Source organism: Tympanuchus pallidicinctus, unplaced genomic scaffold, assembly GCF_026119805.1.
Source record: "Tympanuchus pallidicinctus isolate F22 unplaced genomic scaffold, pur_lepc_1.0 scaffold15, whole genome shotgun sequence".
Lineage (NCBI taxonomy): Eukaryota > Metazoa > Chordata > Aves > Galliformes > Phasianidae > Tympanuchus > Tympanuchus pallidicinctus.
In genome coordinates, this window is record NW_026294669.1 from 23,662,643 (window position 1) to 23,684,422 (window position 21,780).

The following is a 21,780-nucleotide window of genomic DNA, read 5'->3' on the forward strand; positions in this document are numbered from 1 at the left end:
AAAGCAAACAACAAAAGCAAAGCTGTCTTATTCTACGGATGCACCATACAACGTCATTCAAAAGCAAAATTCAACTCAAATATGGACAAAACATTTTCATGATGCATAAAACTGCATGAAGGGATGTGTATTTTGGTGGGGGGATGTTTTATTATGTTTAATAAGCTACAGTACAGGTGAGCGTATTTCCTCCTGAGGCTCTCAGCTAACCCATCATAATCATATGTAGACAGCAATGCAGTACTTGGATTCAGTACACTTAAAAACTATCTTTTGCCAAAGGGACCCTCACAAAGGTTAAAAATAATAATTATGCCAGTGCTCATCTAAGATACCACACCAAACACCAACAATTTGTAAGATGTAGTTACTATCTAGTAGGACTCAAAACAAGTTGCCAAATCCCTTTCCTTAAGAACAGTATATCAGCCACAGTTCAAAAAATGACTGAGCAGTGTTTTAACTATGATAAAAGAAACAACACTGTTCACAAGTTGCTTTATATAAAATTTCACACCATGTTATACACTCTTTAACCTCAGCTGCAATAGGCTGGAAGGTGATTTAGGATTTCTGCTAAGAATTAAGACTACATTATCACAAAGGTTGGAAAAGATCTTCATGGTTACATACGACCAGTATTTCCCCACTACACCATGCTCCTTAGTGTAGCATCTAAACATTTCTTGAACATCTCCACGGACAGAGACCCAACCACCTCCGTGGGCAGTGTGTTCCAGCACCTGACCACTCTGAAAGAGAGAAATTTTTCCCTGATGTGCAAACTGAACATTCCCTCATGCAACTTGAGGCCATTCCCTCTAGTCCTACTGCTAGTTACGCAGGAGAAGAGGCTGATGCCCACCTGACCAGAATCTCCTTTCCCTCATCCAATGGGAAGGTAACGTGATCATGGAAGATCAGGTTGGTCAACCAGGACCTTCCTTTCATGAACTCATCCTGGCTGGGCCTGATCCCCCAGCTGTCCCACACAAGCTGTGTAATCTCACTCAAGATGATTTGCTCCATAACCTTCCCTGGCACCAAGGTCAGGCTGACAGACCTGTCCTTCCCTGGATCCTCCTTAATACCTTTCTTATAGATGGGAGTCACAACGGCAAGTCTACAATCCTTTGGGACCTCTTTCCTCGATCCGGAAGACCGCTAGATGGTGGAAAGCAGCTTGGCAATCACCTCAGCCAGCTCCCTGAGTACCCTTGGGCGAATCCCATCTGGTCCCACAGACATGAGACAAAGACCTACAACTCCATCTCAACTATTTCCACCTGAACTGTGGGGGTTTGTTCTGCTCCCCATCCCAGATTCATAGGTCAGACGGTAGAGTACCTCAAGGATAGTTGGTCTGACTTTTAAAAACAGATGTAAAGAAGGCATTATGAACAGTTGGAAATACCATCTCCATAAAACGTCCTCCTATTTTTCAGAAAACTCACAACTTAAATTTGAAATACCTGAAGTACACTAACATTTCATTATCAGCATTTATGAGTTAGCACATTTTGAGCACGGTTTTATCATTAGTCATCAAACATTTGAAAACAATGCTTTGAGGATGAATAGGGAAATAATCTTTTGGCTGAGACATTATCAAAGAAAAGGAAAAACACAACTTAACTTACAAGACATCTGCTTTACTTTAAATCCATTCCTAACAAGTTGAGCAAAAGAACAATAATAGTGAAATAAACCACAAGCTATACCAGAGCAATTAATTTTGCATTTTAAACCTCTAGCAAGACAAAGTTATTGGGAATTCAAATTGGCAGTCAATTTCTCTCCCCCAATTTCAATGCAAGCAGACACATAAATCCCCTTCTACCCCCATTATTGTTTCAACACCTACTTCAATGCAGAAGAATGTGTAATTTCTTTAGGTACATGGCAGAGAAGGATAACTAATTTGGCAGGGGAAATCCACAAGGACATTACCAGAAAATACAGATACAATATGTAAGGAGTTTTCCATGGAGAATCTGCATCCTGACGGAGACTTGGAAGGACTGCATTGAGGAGAACACAGAGAGTCTAGGAGAAACACCAAAATGGAACACGGCAGAGAGAGAACTTCCAGGAGCCAAGACTGGACAGAAAGGCTGGATTCTAGTAGAAATTCTATTATATACATGTTCTAATAGTATTCTATTATATGAAAGACCAAGAGATCATTTGGCAGTAAACAGGATTAAGCAAAATTTCATTATCTCTATTAACCTCACATGCAATAAAAACAGAAGGTCAATTTGCTGTTGCATTAACTACAGCTCACTCTTTCTTTGTTGATATGGCAGAATCTAAGCTGTTTTACTGACAACCCTATAAAAAGAAGGAAAAAGAAAAAAAAAAAGAAGTAGTCCCATACTTATACAAAAACTCTTCTCAGTACTTGCTCTCATTCTCCTCAGAAAGAGAGGAGCCATTCCAGAAGTGACCTCAAATCCCAAAGGAACTTCTGTGAGACATCTGGTCCAGTAAAGTATCAAAGTCTGTAGTAATTCCACCACTATTCTCCAACTAAGCCTGTATGAATTTCTGAAAATGAGAAAGCCTGGGCTGATACAGAATGGCTCACTCATCATTGATGAAGGCTGAAAAGTATGAAGGTATCAAATTTGACACGGCCAATTAATAGGCATGAAAGTGCTGTCCACTGAACACTGTTCTTATTTTCCAATTTATGTCTCACAAAACTCCAAATTTATTAAAATATTTTAAGAAATTAATTTTGTACACTTAATATGTGCTATACAGATACACGTCCATGCTGAAAACCTGCATTACTTCAGCTTCTAAATAAATCATGGCAGCAGAGCCTGAGGAAGAGAAGAGGGAAGAACACTAGCAGTGGACTCTACTTCCTGGAAAGAAAAGCTTAAACAATAAAGCGCTCTCAACATAAAAAGGTTTTCGTTATGTAAAAGGTTTGAGACCTTTTCTAAAAGCCAGTTAAGCACCAACTGATGCACATCAAAATGACTTGAATTAGGATTTAATTGTGGAGATTAAGGCAGAATGTAAACATTTAACACAGAACCAATGTTTTAAAGCACTGATTCCTGACAACATAAAAAAAAAATCAGTTTCCACTGCAAAAAGCAAAGGAAAAAAGAAAGTGCAAATCTTATCACCAAGGACATGAACATGACATTTCTATACAGTAGGACAACTATGGAGGACAAAGCTGACAGCTGAATCTTGTTAAAGAAGGACTTACAACAGAAAGATTTTAATTCACAGGGATCAGGCCAGCATTCCTAAGGAAACACTGTTCAGATCCTACACTGCAGAGGCCTTGTCTAAACGGCTCAGCACCCGAGTCAAATAGACAAGTACTGTCTGGAAAGTCTGCTGCCAACACACTCCACAGCTTTGTGAATGGAGCTTTTCTTGCACATGGAAACTAAGACAGTAGTCTGCTTTGGTGCTGCACATCAAGAGGAGGTGGGGGACAAAGGAGAGGGGAACTGACAAAACAACAATAACAAAAAAACCAAAATGTGAGCTGATGGACTCTGTATTGCCATTCACAAACAGAATAATTTAAAAAAATCTGAACTTTTTTTTTTTTTTTTAAATGTTTCTTGGTTAAAACTAATTACACCAATTTTATCCAGTGAAGGAACATAATCCAAAGCAAGTGATTGAAGGCAGCCTTATACTGGGGCATATGTACACTGCACACTGTTCCACATCAAAAGCAGTATTTCAAGGAAATTATAAGTTCTACCACTCCGTATCCTATTATTCTCGTTTGTCATCTAAGTTTAATGCTGCGGGAAAGTGATAAACGGAACTCAGATTTTAGATGGCAAAGAGAAAATTAATGCCAAGAGTTGGCTAAAATAAGTTTAAGGCAAATCAAACTTTAAAAATTTTTTTTCACCACTTGTATGATTTGTGGCTACTCTTATGGCCACCATCTGAAAGTGGCATGGCTAACAAAATTTTTTCCATTCAAACTTCTGGGTTTTTTTTTTGTTTGCTTGTTATTTGCTTTAAATACTAAAGGTACGCGAGCAGTTTCTAACACCAAGGTAAGACCAACTGAATAGGACTGTATAATAGTCAAATTTTCACATGAAACACAAATTTATAGGGAGCAGGAGACAATCCCTGGCACTCATCCATGTGGGGCATTAATATCCTTTTACAATAACTGAACTATGATCACAAAAAGTCTGAAGCTCTGAAGCTCTCAAAGATATTAAGAATGGTACCCTACAGTATGGCTCAATGCCTTCATCACATAGCACCTTCCCAAAGAGTCCTCAGCAGCCAAATACAGGAACATTGATAGATGTATGTTATTTACTATCAAAAGATGCTACCTCCAATTTCTTTCCCACAGACTATAAACAGCCACATCCTCACATAGACATAATTACATGTAATTTCTAAATATTAAAGACGAGTTAGAAAAATCAGTGCTGAATGCAGACTTATACTGTAAGACATGCTGATTTTGCGTCAGTGCTCAAAGAGCCGTGCCCTTCTTAAGTCAAAACATTACCTCAGCTTACAGTATCACTGTAGTCAATCACAGTTCCTTTCCAAACTACTTAAGCCTGTGCCCGTAAGGTTGATCACCAGTGCTGTCATTTCCTCCACTACAATTTGGAAAACAGCAGGAAACATGGCTTCACAACAAATGCAGGAATACCAGACATACACAAAAGAAATAGTATCTACTAACCACTCTGAGCTGGTTTTTTAAAGTCTAAGTAGGTTGTATGGCAATTTCACCACAGCAAACACCTCCTGGAATTAAGGGTATTCTGTTCAACAACTGTCACAAATGAGTATTTTTCTGCTACGTAAAACCAGGACATACATTCCTTTGGTGGGACTCGGGGAAGAGGTTATATCCAGTTCACAGAAAATTGGTTCATCCATTTCAATCAAATATAAACTGTGTATGTAAATATGTAAGCATTGTATAGATGCTCTACCTCAACAAAAATTCGGAAAAAATTTATCTCTGCCTGCAGCTACATTATTTATAAATGCAGGCGGAAGGAAGTTCATATTTACAAACTTAGTCAAACAAAAAAGCCATTATATCATCTTAACAGCTGTGTAACAATTTGGCAAGCTTGGCAGTAAAGAGTTTTTCCTCAGTGTCCCAAAAGAACAATTATTTTTGTTTCCTCCAAAATATCTTCTTTGGTATAAAGGCCTCCCTAAGAATTGAGCCAGATGAATAAACTACAGAACAGAACAGAACTCCACAAGCAGAATGCGTGCCACAATGGGCATTTTTACTGCTGAAAGCAGCTGAACTGAGTTGACCACACTGCATACGGAATGTCATTTGTGACACAAGAAATGGTAATTAGTTGGAACACATTCACATCTTGTTAAGGACAAGGGTTGGCAAGACAGAACTGATTTGCATTGATTTGTTGTAGCTGAATAAGCCACAGAACAGAAACGTCTACTATTTAAAAAGTAGATGATGGGCTAGTTTAAAAGCCACATTATAATACATACTTTAATTCATTAGCACCTTAATATTTAAAAGCAAAACAATTTCTAATTGTGTTTGTCTCCTGCATTTTGTCCAAATTCAATCAGAAAGTGCATCCAGATGCTTGTGGAACACTCCATTAACATACAGTCTTACTGCTACTGATTGCTAACAGTGAGGTGTGAATTATCTGGAAGATTGCCATTGGTCGAAATTCCATTCAGATTATTTGACAAACAAAAAATAACCCCACAAGTATTTAATTGCTTTAACTGTTTTTGTATTTGTCTTTACATCTCCAAATGTCCCTTTAGATCTAAAAGTTGCTGGCAACTTATTCCTGTAATCTTTCCAAAGTGTTCGTCAAGTTTTGCTGACAGGAGCTATAACCTAGCTCACCTTTAAGAGTCAGTTTGTGACAAATCAAAACAGTTTTTACAATCCAGGAAAATAAGTCTTTTGGCAGCATTACAGATTTCGTTCAGTTTATCTGGGATTTTCGCACATTCTAACTGCATCCCAAGATAACCTGGCAGTAATAGCAGCACTACTAAAATATGCAATGTAATTTTTTATGTACATGCCTATTTGTGAATAACTTCTGCCATGGATCACATTCAGACTGTAAAGGAATGCCTCATTTTCTTGTGCCACACATCTGTTTCCATCTGCAGGAGGACAACACTGCAATGCAGTGAGGTCCAGCACAAGTGCCATACTCTGCCTGTCATACTCCATATTCAGAATTAGAGACATCGTTCCATGTCAAGAATGATGTAGTACTGCTCTTGCCCCTTTCATCCAGGTTGGGGCATCTCGACTACATACATCAAGCAGGTAATTCACCTGACTAACACCAGGGTACGCAGAGGGATGGCTACAGAACATAGTTGTGCAACTAAAAATGCAGCTCTTTCATTGAGGTATCCCTTGAAATTAATCTCCCCTCTCCTTCTGTACAATAGTAAAAATAGACCTAAAACTCTTGACTCCCAATCTTCAAAAATAAACAAGAAATTTCTTAAAAGAAGAAACATCAGAACAAAGTAAACTTCATCTTTTCAATTAACGTGACACATCAGTAGAACCAACAAACATAAGAAAATCTGATTTTAAAATGAATATTCTAACTTCTGTAAAGTATTTTCAGAACATGATTAGCAATTTTTAATTTTGAGTCTAACATGCAAGGACACTTTCATTGCTTTTCAGGATGACAGCGTGGCACAAGTACCATTATAGAGCTAGATTTTGGATGAAATATTTCATGAGGAGAACGGGTTTCACGCTGCAACCTGATGAAACAGAACTTGATTGGCTTTGAGCATAAGTGAGGGAAGTTAACTTTGCATGCTAAAAATAAAATAATAAAGGAAACAACAGAGTCAACTTCGTAACATACAAGGCATCTGAATTTTCATAGCACATAGCCATATCAAGAGAAGAATGAGAGATTAAATTACAGTATGTGTCACTCAGTGGCTGAAAGGCTTGGGCATAATTCAAAGCTACAGTTTTAAACACGTCAAATAATAACAAACCATTACGCACAGAAATTATCCACCAATATCTGAGCCATTTATAGAATCACCAAGGTTGGAAAAGACCTCCAAGATCACCCGGTTCAACTGTCCAACCATCACCAATATTTCCCACTAAACCACGGCCCTCAGTTCAACAACTAAACTTAATGCAGACTTAATGGTTTCTAAGGAGTTCTGATATATCTTCTCCATGCATATTTCTGTATAAAACGGAACTTAATGTCAAATTGATATTGCACGTTGGGGCAGGAAAAAAAAAAAAAGAAAGAAAGAAAGAAGAATCAGACTGTGAAATCAGGTCAAAGACAACAGAAACATGTAATAAAGTTTAGGAACAGAAACAGAAGAAAAGTGTAGGAAGGCCCCTCTTCCTGTTGATCACCAGGTAAATTATTTCAAATGCCACAAAACTAACCTTGGGATATAATTTTTAAAAAATATTCTGGTTAACAGTGTCATGCTTAAACACAAAAGATCGTGCACAAATTCAGTTTGTACGTTATGCGAAGTTAGAATTAGATGAAAGATGCGAATGAGGCATTTAGCATTATTCCTAACTTCTTCTACTGATATTTTCCCCCCACAAATTAGGTTTTTCCCACTGCAAAGACCTTCAAAAAACTGTTGAAATGACAAATCCCAACCACTTCATTTTGGCACTGGAGATTTCTCATGCAAAGCTCCCATGTAAGTATAAACACATCAAACCCCTCTCATAATCAACTACTGAAAGAAACCAGATGATTTCTGCTTCCTATCATAGGAAAAAGGTTAAGACTAAACTATATGCAGGATGCAGGAGACAATCCATGGACTTGTACATGTGTAACCAGAAAAATCCAACATTCTCTATGTAAGTCTTCTGATTGATCTAAAGCAACTTAGGTCTTCTTTTTCCAAGAGGAAGTGATAGCAAAGGGAAGAAAAGTGATATTAAAAAAAAAAAACAAGAAACATTCCACTTACAATAGTTAATGCTGAACTGGATGATGTTATATACAAGGGGAAGTATTCAATTTAAAATTTGATTTTACAAGTTGAAGACTGGGAAAACAAACATCCAAAATATATATTCAACAAACAAACAAGATAAAAAACCTTCCCTTCTCAAGTAAAGAAAAACAACTGAGAAAAGCCCACCTTCTGTAGTTAGAAGAAAAAGAAGCTCAGAAATTAGTAGAAGAAAGTTCAGAAAGATTTCCACACACTGGTATTATTTCAGTGCTAAACACAGCTGGTCACATGGACCAAGGGTGAACTGTTAGTATTCACAACCACCACTTTTTAGCAGCAGCTGTATTAGAGAGGTCAGAAAATTATAACAGCAGAACGCTGTTGTTTTCACTACATATCATATTGGGATACGTTGACTCTCGTGTCTTTGTTGCACATCTGATAATAAAATGCATAGAGGCATACGGTAGCATACACAGAACATACATAGTAGTATACAGAATATACAGCAGCATAGCAAAAGCTTGACAGAACCGTAATCAGTGCAATGCCAGTATGGTAGCCATTCCTTAAATTAATGATCAAGGTAAACACGGAAGTTTTAATCAAGAAACTCTCTGAAATTCATCACTTACTTCCTGGAAAGTAGCTAGTACTATCAGCAGTGGGTGACTCCACGCCTAGGTGTTAGTAAGCAGGCAGAACAGATGTAAGTGATGCTTCAGAACTGCCAGCGGATCCTCTTGGGTATTAAGGGAACGGACTGGCTGGTCCCACAGCAACAATGCTGAGAATTACCGCCAGGAATGCACACCTGGCAGCACTGCTTGTATATCACTGCCACTACCCATTCAGTGCAACCATTTACAGGATCTGGAGACAAAATGGCTTAATCATAAGCCAGAAAGTGTCCCACAACCAGTTGCATCAGTTCTATAAGGAAGGGAAGTAAAAAGGCAGGGTGTAGCATCTGCAGCTGGGAATTTCAGACACCAGTATTTGAGAAACAGATCTAAAATTAAGATCTCTGGCTCATGCACATAACAGAATACCAGTATCATTCTGCAGACCAAGTATGTAAGATCCAAACTCTAGGAAGAAAATCCTTTTATCAAGAATCTACCATGTCCAAATCAAGACTCTTCCGAATACCGAAACTTTCTGCATCAGTAAGGTATGGTAGAAGAACAGAAAAATATTCCTCGATACATTTACAACTTAATGTTACAGGTAGAAAATGCTCATCACACTATACAAAACTTAGTAAAGAAGACACTCTTTTCTAAGTTTTCTGAGATTCCATAAGAAAAGCCAAAGACATGCTTAAAAATCTGCATTCATATTTCTAACTTGGGGTGCCACTATTAAACAACAATATCAATCTTACTCCCAAACCAACTCAAGCAGCTCCTGAAGAGTAAACATGGATAAAACAACAAAGGATAGTCCACTAATTATTAACTGCATGCACGTCACAAAAAGTACTCTGACTTCAGATGATATGATCTCCACTGATGCGAAGTTTTCAACCTACATACAGGATAGCAATTCTTTAAAGTTACAATGTTTCACATCATTCACAGCTTTCTAAGCTAGCTAGTAAGGTTAATTCCCGGCTCCATTTATTCCTGAAAATTGCTATTAAAAAAAAATAAATGCAAGCAAGTTATGGATAACAAGTTGCTAACCCATTTTTCAGTTGTAGTGTGTCAGAAGGATTTCTCCCAGTGGGAGAGGACATGCAGGTAACACCATACAGGAACACAGCTAATCATACTATCCGATCTCCCTTACGTACACTTTGAGATGGGGAATGTAAGAACAACATTCTGCCCAACTCTCAGCATTCATAGTCTCTCCTGTTGGACACCTCTAGCCAAAACTTCAGAGCACACACGCGAATATAAGATCTAATACAGGAAGCAGTAGTGAACAGAAAGAAGAGTACTTTTCTACCTATCCAGTTTCAAATTGAGAATTGCAGAAGCAAACATTCCAAGATCAATAGCTGAAAAGAGGACCAGAGAACGACACACAGAATGTTCCAAACTACTACAGCTCTCTGCAACTCAGATATACCACTGGAAACTGTATAAAGAAAAAAAAAGCATACATGTAATAAGAGAGACAGTAGAAAAAAAGACAAAGACAGCATTTAATCCATAATATAATGCTTCCTCTGTGGCAGACCCAACTTCCTCTTTTTAAGTAATATCATATTCCTCAAGGCACTAAAAAAAGATAAGCAATACACTGAAGGTACAAATCAATTATTTAGAGAATGGAGAGCCATAGGCATAATTTCAGTCCCTATCTTGCTCATCTTCGGAAAGAGAAAGACCGGAGTTAGTTACAAACAGATTTTCTAAGCATGACCTATAAAATGTATTAAGTAAAATGGTAAAAAAGTATGAGAACTACACAGCTCTTGATCTGCATCCATTAGATTCTCAATCCGTTAATACCAGGCTGCATGACAGCAGCGTCAGGAAGATCATCATTTTTTAAATACTGTTAATAAAGAAGCCTCAAACCAAACTTCAAACTAGTTGCACGTATGCAGACAATTCTCAATGCACACAGGATCAGACAGCTGCTACCCTGCTGGCTCCAGTGAAAGGATGGTAGTAACACTGCAGAGACAAGTTGAACTTCAGAAGTGACAAAAAGTACTGAGTAAATGCAGGGCTTCTTTCACCTTCAGTTCCCACATGAAGTGGTCTTCCTTAGCTTAATAATCATGGCACTAACAAATAACCATAAAGACTAGTGTCAAGCAAGATTAAAAGATTTTCTTACCAAAAAGTGTACAAATCAAGCATTTTAACTGGTTAGCCACCTACATTTTCCAAATTATATACTATTAGAAAATAATAAAAAAGCTTCCCACCCCAAGTACTAGTTTTGAACAACAGCTATCACTGCTCCAATGATTTAGCTTGAGTGACCATATTGCTGCTAAACACTGCCTGAACCTTGCTTAAATACCAACATTTTAAGGAAAGCAAACCAGCAAAAGTCATTTTAGGAATGAAGAAGCAGCTGCCAAATCTGCTGGCAGGCCATGCCTTCTCAACTGCTATGGCACATCATAACACAGAGAAAGCACGCTCAGTTGTAAAATCAAGTATTTAAAACCATACTGGAAGGCAAAAAGAATGCAGACAACATAAGGTCAGCTGTCACTTTTAACATTTTCATGAGAGCACAACTGGCCATTTATCTCACTTCCCAATTCAGTCAAAATAGCAAAAGAAAATTTAGGTGGCATTACCTAGAGTAGGGGTCTAAGCAAAGCCTTGCAACATTTTATCACATTTTATCAGATCAGATACATGGAAATGTTACTCCTACAGTGCTCACAGCCTGGCAACAGATACATCAAAGGGAAGACTAACCTCATTTCAGACAGTTAATAATGATCACAAATACAAAATAAATAAAAAAATAAAAAGGGGGGAAAGGGGATTCTGACCTTCCAGACTCAGGCGATTCTAAACAGAAGGAAGATCGTGTACCTTCAAGAATGAAAAAAATTAAATGGATGGGGACCAACTTCAGAACGTATGGAGGATTTTATGCCCTGCAAGTTCAAGAAACTAAAAGAAAGTCCTGGTAAAACACTGCAAACCAAACCAGCACATTCCCCATTGCCCTACTAACACTTTTGACCTACTATATTACTGGTATGGGGCTCACTTCTCGTTTCACAAATGCTAATGCAACGTTACAAAATGTAGCTGGCCCACTGTCACGGCATGTAGCGATGCAACAATTCATGCAGACATCCTCAAAATGGAAAGCATGCAGCTCACAAGAATCAGTCTAGACCTCCACCACCAGAAGGTGCTACAGATAGGAGGAATAACTTCAAATGTTACAAATAATACAGTAATGTTCCTCTGGTAGTGCACTTAGATTAGCCCTCAGACTAGAAAGCAAGTAACAACAATTAAATACAAACTCTTTTCATGACAATCACAACAGCAAACTGCCTGTACTTTAAATGAAAATAATTTGAGTGAAAACATTTTTCCTATATTATGTATATTTTAAATTTGAAGGCCATGCTCATCTAGTATACTTTTGAGAGATCTAGGCCCAGAAATAAAGACAGAAACTCACACCCAGAAGCTTGGCGAGTAACAGTCTACCCAAGCTAAGTTCCTACATGACAGCTGTAAATATTACCTGGTACTTCAGGAGAATGAAGATTAAACAATCCGTCTCTTCTAAGAGAGACGCTTAAGGCATTGCATTTCAGAAACGAAACACCACTGAAGTTGAAAGTGCACAGTCTGAAAATACTTTGTTTGCTTTACTCTGAACTTTCAACCCTTCAATGCGCGTTAGTCATTCCAGGAATATTCCATTTCACATGATAAAAGATAATTTAGGGTTTGTCATTACAAAGCAGTAGTAAGTCACTCCAAGGGCTTTTTTCTGTTTATTTGGTTTTCAGGAGCTTTTTGAAGCTTTTGCACAAATTGAAACTAAATAGGAATAATCAATACAACAACAGAAAGTTTCATTCAATCTAACCACAAGCTTTTGAGTCGTTGCTTCTTGCTATTGCTGCTGCATTTTAAACAGGAAACTGATTTATCACTAACTAGGATAGTAAGCACAAAAGCTTAAGCTGTATGCTGCTCTACCAGTGAGAATTTAGTTAAGACAGAGCAGTCTTCATGAAGACACTGCATGCTTCACTTTCAGAAATGTGACATGAATATGTGGTTCTTCTTAAGAATTTCATTCATTTCCCTATTGCTTCGATTTTCTGCTCTGCCAGCTGCTAGAAAGGAGGACAACAGTCACGCTTTTCTATGAGGCGCTCCTTTCATGTAATTACTGAAAATAAGACTTCACTTCTGCTACGCACTTCAGAGAGGATCTCTGAGCTCTCTAACCCAGAGCAACCAATTATTTAGTGCGACCTGCTGTAGGGAACCTGCTTTGGCAGGGGGGTTGGACTCAATGATCTCTGGAGGTCCCTTCCAACCCCTACAATTCTGTGATTCTGTGCATTTATTGTTGGTACTCACATCAGTCTGACAAAAAGTCTTTATGTTTCACAGAAATGATCACAAGATATCACTAAGTTACTTATTGATAGATATACCTGAGTCGAGGTCAAAATAAGAGCGATCGTCTGTTACCCAGCTTCAGGAAAAACTGTTTTCCTGACCTATGACATGCTGGGAGATGGCCAAAGGAAGTGACAAGTTCCAGTCACCATTACTGCTTTGCTAAGTTACTAGTGAATGAAAACTACTTAATTTCCTGCCGCTTAACTAAAATACCACTATTTAGTAGCTACAAATATTTTTCTAAAGCCATCAGACAACTACAATTCAAATGACTAGAAATTTTTAAATGCTCTATTAAACACATTTATACCGAATGTCTTCAGTCAACTGGCTGCAGGCACCTGGGAAACCAAAACCTTTCTTATTGTATCAAAACAAAACAGATTCTGACAAAAGTGAACTCCGGTTTAGAAGGTGCAACAAGATTACAGTGATCCTTCTGCTAGCAAGAAAGACAGCAGGAAACAAAATGGCTAAACAGTAAATTAAAAAGAGCTTGGAATGTTTGGCTTCTGGCACAGAACCAAAAATCCCATGCAAGATGCTTCATCATTATATAGGCATGAACTAAGCGAGTCAGTCTGACATGAAAAGCAATTGTACATGAACAGGAAACTGCCTAGGAGTAGTCCACAGCGTACTACCAAAGAGTGAAGGGTTATTTTAAGTAAAGATGCAATCCAGCAGCAATGTGCCTTACGTAGAGCAACTGGCAGGAACCTCCCTGAGCTTTGAACCCCTAAGAAAGTTTGAATAGATATGACCTTTTTTCCCTACACAGTGCCTCGTGCTTTAAGACATCGGCAGAAGAGTCTGTATCCTTTAAGCAATTACTCAGCAAGTGCTTTTAAAGAGGCTATAATAGACTCAGGAAAGTCATCTTCTCTCAACAGAAGAAATTCAAGACTGTTCTCTTGACCACCAGGCTGGTCTAGAAGAAGAGACTCTCATTCCTGTTGTAGGAGTTTGGCCACTTCAGCAAAAGATCTTTTTGACTGAAGAAGAAATGAATTGCAAATTGGACAAAGAAAAACAAGAACAAAAAATATCATTAGCCGCATCAAATACCCAAAGGCTGATTTGTTAATGCACTGCCACCTTCATTTATTTCAAAAGCCCAGGAACAAAAGGTAACAGTTACGCATGACAAGTGGATGAATTTACACAGACATCAACGCTGCACGTGAGAGGTGGTTGCAGCTACAGTTCAGAACAGACCAGTACTCAGCATCACTGTAAAGAACAGAGGTAAAAGCCACTCCAGGTAAATTTTCTACTGCGCATTCCTGAACCTTTGCTGGGGGCCATTTCCAATTACAGAACTACACAGAGACAAATCTGCACTTGAGTACCTGTTTGAATTACTTAGCAGTAACAGCCCCTTGTCAAGAGCTGATAGAAGATTTCACAGAATCACACATAGCGCTCACTGCTCTTCAGTATCTGGACACAAACTGTTACTTAACACACAGTTATGGATAACCGTACACTAACTTCACAAATACCCAGATAATATGACTTCACTATTTATTTTTTCTGTTTTATTTTGATTTTTCTTTCCCTCCAGGCTCTTCCATAACATAGTCCACATTCTTACAGCAACACTTCAGAGGTAACTCAAATTTAAGAACTTCTGATCCTTGTACCATACTTTCAGACAATAATATGAGAAAAACAGAGCGAAGGCTATCATGGTCACAATAACATGCTTTCAACTTTGTGGTGGGAATACAAATATTCTGTAAGTCTCTTCTTCTTGTTCTATGCCATAAAGGAGAGGAGTACCCAGCAGTGAGTTCAGAGATGAAGCAGAAAAGCACAGGATTAAAATTAAGGCAATTGGTATGCAAGTACGGTGTTTCTGCAGAACTAATAAAACTCCCCATGATATTTTCACCTTTGGAAGATTATTGTTAGGCTGCAGAAAGCAGCTTCACTCATGAGATGTTTGAAAACACCTTGAAAACTTGTTTTCAATATTCAGCTAGAGTAATATTCAGCTTCAGTTTCGTACACCAGCTTTCACAAAAAATAAGCATAGATAATATTTGTCACCTGGATGTGCAAACAAATGCAATTATGAAATTGTAGTGCATTATTATTCATTAGGACTCTGAAATTCTGGATAAATGCCTTTTAATGACCTTAAAATGCAAACAGCGGCCTAAAAAAGGAGTTTGTCTTTCTTTAAGTAATGCTTTCACATCCCAGGCATATGAGAATCACTCATTTTGACAAAGCGTATAAGCACTGTCTAAAAGGGTACAGCCTCTCTACCACTCTCAACAGCTTCCCAGTTCCATCTTTCACCACAACTCATCACCCCTTCAATTTTTACCAGCCTGGCATTTCATGGATCTGAAGTGGATTACAGAGTGTATGAGGATTAAATCTCCCCAGCCTCTTCTTTTCAGGAGGGTACTCCTAGTGCACAACAGTTCAGTGTTCCCTAAAGCTAGGTAAGATCTCAAGATATTTCAGCCAAGAAAGGAAGAAAAAATCTCTAATTTCATCTGCTTCCTTTTTGCTCTTATTAACACCATTTCATAAAGAACTTGCTAGGAAGATATTGAAGGGAAGGCAAAATTCTCAAGATTAAATCAGTACCACCAAGGATACAAGCAAACCTGTGGCTATACCAGCCTAAATACAATGCACTGGTATAAAGATTAATGACTGGAATTTTTAAAATGATACAAGAAGCAACTTTATTTCCTCCAAAAAAATATGCAGATTTGTTTTTCTAACACTATCTTCTATAGAGCCTGTAATGAAATCTAACCGGTGACATCTCATCACAAAGAGAGAGATTGATGGAAAGCCAGCAAGTGAGACCCTTCTGAAGATTTCCTTCTGAACATTTGTCTTTTCAGAACAAACATATTGGCAAGGATCAATTCAGCTACTTTGGAGTCAAATCACACTTCCAGTCTACCAGCCCTTTAACAGAGAGGAAAATCTGCCTGTTTCAGCATATTTTCTCCACGGTTAATCACACAAGCATCTTGGAAAAAGAAAAAAAAGAAAAAGAAAAAAAAAAAAAAAAGGATTTTATCATAACAGTCAATAGAAAAACTGAAAAGAAGACCAGAAAAATGAAAAAGAACCTCAACATTTTTTATTACTGATTAAAACAACTTCATTTGGGAAAAACTGTCTCAATACCAGCTGAATGTTCCAAAAAAGCAAAACTCCACACAACAACACAACTCCAAAACACAACACTTCCACAGATTCTATTTTGTAAAAGATACCACTTTTCACAACATGCAGTAACACACTCAATTTTTAATATTGCACTTACCCTTAGCAGGCAGGTCCACAATACACACTGAAGAGATTTAAATGCAACAATGCTATCAGACAACTGTTTCAGACAAAATTATTTTACCAACAATTGAATTTCATCCTTTGCACTTCTAACACTTCAACAACTGCAGGGGACCGGTTTGGGCAGGACTTGAAGTGGTGATGGAGCACCTGGTGCAGGGCTGTGTCTGCCCAGGGAGCACAGGCAGATTGTTTGCATCTGTGCTCCCCAGCTGACCAGGAGGGGTGGCACAGGTGGAGCCCCTGGGCTCATTATAAGAGCCAGCCACTGAAGGGAGAGCGTCCCTTGGACCTGGGCTGTTGCTAAGGAGTGCTGCACGGCCAGGAGCCCCTTCACCAGCTGGGTGAGTGCTGTTTTTCTTTCTGTACAGGACTATTGGTCTATGTGCAAGTACTTTGGTATCACCAAGAATCTGACAAAAACCTTTTTTTCTTTGTGAGTAGAATAACAGCTTAGCCTTTGTAATTAAGTTTTACACGCAGATAAATTTACCAGTTACCATTGCATTAAAATAGTAAACAAGTCTTTGGGATACTTTTGAAAAGGTTTTTGTGATGAAAAAAAATCTCAGAAAATAAAAAAAACTTGCAGTAGAGCTATCAAAAGGATCCCAGGACTTCCTGGAAGAATCTGTGGTTTTCACAAACCACTGATACATGACAATATGATATGATGTATCACTGGAAAGCTACAAGCTCTACCAGGAGCTTTTCCTTAAGGAGCAAACTATTAAATTGTTCCACATGAAAAAAAACCCCTAAAGCTACAACAAAAAATTACCAAAAGTAACTGTAATACATACCAACTCAGCACAGAGTAGTTGCAATCCTGTTTAATCCAGCTAGCAAGAGCAAGAAAGGTATGACAGAACAGTACAGGGCCTATGAGCACAGCACAGGGGGAAGTCTCTGGGGAGTGGGAAAGACCAGAGAAAACAACCCTAGTGCTGGCAGCAGGGAAAAACGCCCTGCTGCCATCACTGCTCTCAACTCTCATGTGCTCATGAGCAATCACTTCTGTCAGTCCCTGTGCAACACTTCTTTAGGCTTCATAATGGAGAAAATATCAGAGAGGATGAAGGATACAGGAGGCTAGAAGGAGATGCGTGTACCTGTTCTATTCAGCATATTTTTCCACTTAATACATGCATTTGAAAGAAATTACACTGTTCTCCAACTTCCAATAACCTTTTCTAAATGAAAGTACAAAACTGACATAAAAACTGATCAGAACTGGACAACATTGTTACCCTTCTTGCTTTCATAACTTTCTAATCCTCATCTGCTAGAAATTGGCTATTACATAGGAAATAGTATGGGAATTTGGATCTGCATTAACACAGCTTGCATAAAACAGCTCTTGGCTGTCTTTGTATCTATGACCATGGCAGAACCGTGATACCTTGCAACAGCACTAGAACACTTCAGCAGAGGTCAGCCATAATAGTTAGAGCAATGCATTACTATCTTAATCATCTGTTATTGGAATGTAATTGCCACCTGACAGGAAAAATCCTTATTCAATTTACCATGTGCCCAACTCAAAATCAGTGCATTTTTAGCAGCAGTAACTTCAGTTCTTCAACACTTGAAAACATTTACTTAAGAAAAGTAAATATAACAATTTTTCTACTGAGCATAATAAGTTCCTCACCAGACTTGCAATAATATTTTCATATTAAAGCTTTCAAGTTACACTCTGCTCTCTGCAAGACAAAAATCAGAATAATGAAGGCTCAATCATCTTTCTGACTACAGCATCTTATATGCATAAGATGAAATGAGAAATATAGTGACACATAAAAATATTTCTGTGGCTAAACAAATTTCCAACCTATTGTCACAGTAGCTCTGGAATTCCTAGCCATCCCCCCACACTTCTTCTTTCCCTCCCTGGTATTTTAAACTAGGTACTTACTACTCCTTCCTGGTATTACCCTTTTGAAAATAGATGCCATTTTGAATGAATACTGTTTTTAGGTGGTTATATTGCTTGCAGAGGACCAAGAAGAAACATTAATTCCTTGCTAATCTGATTAGCTACTGTAACAGGTAATTACAGCACAACTTTCTCCAATGACACTCTCTAACCTTGTAGACATTCCTAAAGATGGAAAGCATTCCAAGTGGGTTCTCGTTACCTGTGACAGCTAATCATGGTAGAGAAATATTTTGAATCCTGAGGAGGATTCAATTAATAACACAACACTACTTTCTAAGCTACCTTTCCTGTAAATTAACATAAGTTAGTTATATTCCACATATATATTCACAGTAAACTTGACTACTCCTCAGTCTGCTGTAGTTTCTATGCTACCTTAAATCTTTGTCAGTAATAAAGACAAATTGATCACCTATTTTGTAAAACTGACTTGATATTGCCTAGTTCAGCTGTAAGCCAGCATGTCATCTTCTAGCAATTGTACAGAATGGTGTAAAGCCTCTTAGTGCCAGCATCCGTAAGTCTTTATTCTTAGGGATGAAATACAAGTTGACCATCTCTCACTCAGCTGTGTGTCTGTAACAAGTTCTAGATATTACCAGCAGGATTCTCAGTGTGAACAGATATTAAGAAGAAGCTGGAACATTGTTTCAATTCTCATCTATTTAGTTCAGTAATAAAACTACTGGTGAATGGACCAGAAAAGATTACTTCTGCAATTTTTTGCTTCATTTGTTGAGATATTTGCATTTTTCTACTACTTAATGGTGATCTAGTTTATTTCATGCCTGGAATCCATCTTCATTGCTCATACTATTTGCCTGAGTTAGATTTAACTCTGTCCCAGTTTGACAAATGTATTTTTTTCCCCTCTAGTGGCTGAAAGACATTTTAAGAAAGAACAAATTCTAGTGGCCATAGAGCATGAAGACGTTCAATACAGAGCACAAAGAAATCACACCTTTTCTGGAGGGGGGAAGAAACCCTTTATTAAAAAACCTGAATGCTGAAGGAGAGGAAAAGGAGCACGTGTTCATAATGGCACACACACACACACACAAAAAAAAATCAGCAACAGACTGGTTCTACAGCTGAAATAATTTCAGTGGCTTGAGGAACTGGAAAAATAAAGACGTTCACAAATACTGATAACCAAGATATCATGAGATGCGCTCTTGATTTTAAGAGGCTTAGTTTTCTCAACTGTGTGAACCATCACCTACAAAAGGTAGCTGTCTCATACATTCCTGTAAATCAACAGGTGTTCTCTGTACCAAGGTTTACCTTAAAAAAAAAAAAAAAAAAGCAGGATGTTGTAATATACAGGAAGTTCACAAGCATTCATATCAACTCATTACTCTGCTGGAAAACAATATTTTGGATTAAAAACTGAGAGCAATGGCTTCAAGATATGCAAGGAAAACAGAACCGAAATTTAAAAAATCTGTCAGTGTTCCTTCTCATGTGACTTTTAATAATCTTTTGGGAGATTAACATCTGGCAAACTATGCGTTTTGTTTTTTAATCACTGTTAAGCACTGTTCCTGTCTTTTTCTGATGCTGAGTCAGAGAAACACTGGCAGAAGGACCCTTCACTGCAAGTCATATGAATTCCTTAAAATGGCTTGGCTTTTTGATTATCTAAAAATGAAATTTCTAGAAAAAGTATCAAGTCAATTCCTTCATACTGCTTACCTCTTTGTTCTATTAGAGCAAAAGTCCTCCCTAATGCACTTCAATTTGAGTATCATCCACTGAGATAAAAATCCTATGTCAAGTTAGGTGCAATATACCAGCTCTGTATTCTGCTATCTGCCACACCCACCCAAGGGTATAAGCATATTAAATACAGATACATCCACATCTTTCAATCTTACTGTTTAATGCATTCCCAGAACTTACATTCATTTCCGAGGATGATTCAGCTAGTGACTTTTCTGTTTATGTTTTTATAAGAAATTTCTTAGCCAAGAAAAGCTGATTAAATAGATAGTAAAAGATAAAGGTTTGCTGGTTTAGATATTTATATGTTATTAATAAATATCTAAATTTATTTTTTTGTCCCAATGGAGTTTTATAAGTAATTGCATCCCCGATCAGAGGACAGGGAGTGAGGGGGAACAGATGAGAAGAGGCCTTTCTGGTTAGCATGCAGCTATGTGTGGGTGTGATTCTTCAGTCCCACAGACAGTAGTTCTACTCCACCATGTGAATGACAACCCAGACATCGTAGCTGTGTGAATAGTGCTCCAAACTGAGCACACCTCTACCCCTCCAGCAGAAGGGGTATTACACATACTGACAGGTTCCTCCCTTCTCAGTAGATACAGTCAGGTTAAAAAAAAAACAGGTCACACTACCAGTAAAAATGATGAAATAAAATGGTACGACAGCACCCAAACACTTAAATGGTTATTTTCTGCCACACAAGACAACATATCCAAGACAAATGGTCCAACACTGACAGCTCAGTCACTGCCTTCTTGCGACAGTTAACACGAATGCAGGAGAAAAGCAGCGTACCTGTGTCAGGCTCACGTGATACACACGTACGCAGACACTCCTTCCCCTCCCAGCACCAATGATCGCCCAGACGCAATTAAGTGTGCAGATACATGTCTGTATGAATACATACAAATACGTACACGCACATCTTCACGAGCACCGAGGCAGACAACAGCCTCGCCTTCCACACGCCAGCCCGCCTTCGCTAAGCCCCACAGCTAGAAGGACTAATAGACGCGGGACTTGAAACCACCAACCAAACGAACAAAAAAGCCCCGCGGCGCCGCGACGAACCCCGAGCGCTCGCTCCCTCCTGCGCCAGGAGAAAGGACCCGAGCGGCCGGGCTCGGCAGCGCCACGTGGGGGGAACCCGTCCGCCCGCAGCTCCGCAGGGTGGGGACTCGCTAACCCAAGCTGACATTGTGTGGATGCTGCACGCCGCAGCCCCGCCGCGCCGCCCAGCCCGCTCCGAGGCACGTCTCACGCGGGGAACAGCGAGCCCCCGCCGGCCATCGGCGTGCAAACGCTCGCTTTGAAAGAAACGCCCCCGGCGCCGCGCGGGGTGGCTGCCGCCGCCTCGCCGATCCCCCGCCGCTCCTCCGCCCCGCTCCTCCGCCCGGCGCGGTCCCTCCGCAGCCCGCGGTGAGCCGAGGGAGGCGGCAGGAAAGGCGCTGCCCGCCCTCTCCCCCTCAGCCGCCGGCCCCCAGAGGCGATGCGGCGCACCCCCCGGCGAAGGGCGGCTCCCGTGCTCACCTCGCCCCGGCTCGGGGAGCCCCCGGCGGGAGGACGGCGGCGATCCCCCGCAGCTCAGAGGGCAGAGACGGCAGGCACGCTCTCGCTGGCGGCGGCGGCGGCACCGGAGCTCCGCTCGCGCTCCGCCTCGCAGCCCCCCGCGGCTGCGGCTGCGGCTGCTGCTGCTGCTGCTGCCGC

At 39.4% G+C, this 21,780-nt stretch overlaps 2 protein-coding genes and 1 long non-coding RNA gene across 7 annotated transcripts in view; 1 reads left to right on the forward strand and 2 right to left on the reverse strand.

Moving 5' to 3' along the window:
- The window catches only part of RAPH1 (Ras association (RalGDS/AF-6) and pleckstrin homology domains 1), an 81,326-nt gene extending 59,584 nt beyond the window's left edge, over nucleotides 1-21,742 (reverse strand). The window contains exon 1 of one of the 4 annotated variants that reach the window (XM_052674680.1): nucleotides 21,604-21,742. The gene's annotated coding sequence lies outside the window, so the exon portion shown is untranslated. Of the gene's footprint in view, nucleotides 1-12,174; nucleotides 12,287-16,377; nucleotides 16,488-21,603 lie in introns of those variants that run through there. The other 3 variants (XM_052674681.1, XM_052674679.1, XM_052674683.1) reach the window with 3 other exon arrangements.
- The window catches only part of LOC128076716 (uncharacterized), a 496,481-nt gene that overhangs the window by 65,328 nt on the left and 409,373 nt on the right, over nucleotides 1-21,780 (reverse strand). The window lies entirely within an intron of this gene.
- PARD3B (par-3 family cell polarity regulator beta) overlaps nucleotides 16,663-21,780 on the forward strand; it is a 753,023-nt gene continuing 747,905 nt past the window's right edge. The window contains exon 1 of the mRNA XM_052674691.1: nucleotides 16,663-16,747. The gene's annotated coding sequence lies outside the window, so the exon portion shown is untranslated. The remainder of the gene's footprint in view (nucleotides 16,748-21,780) is intronic.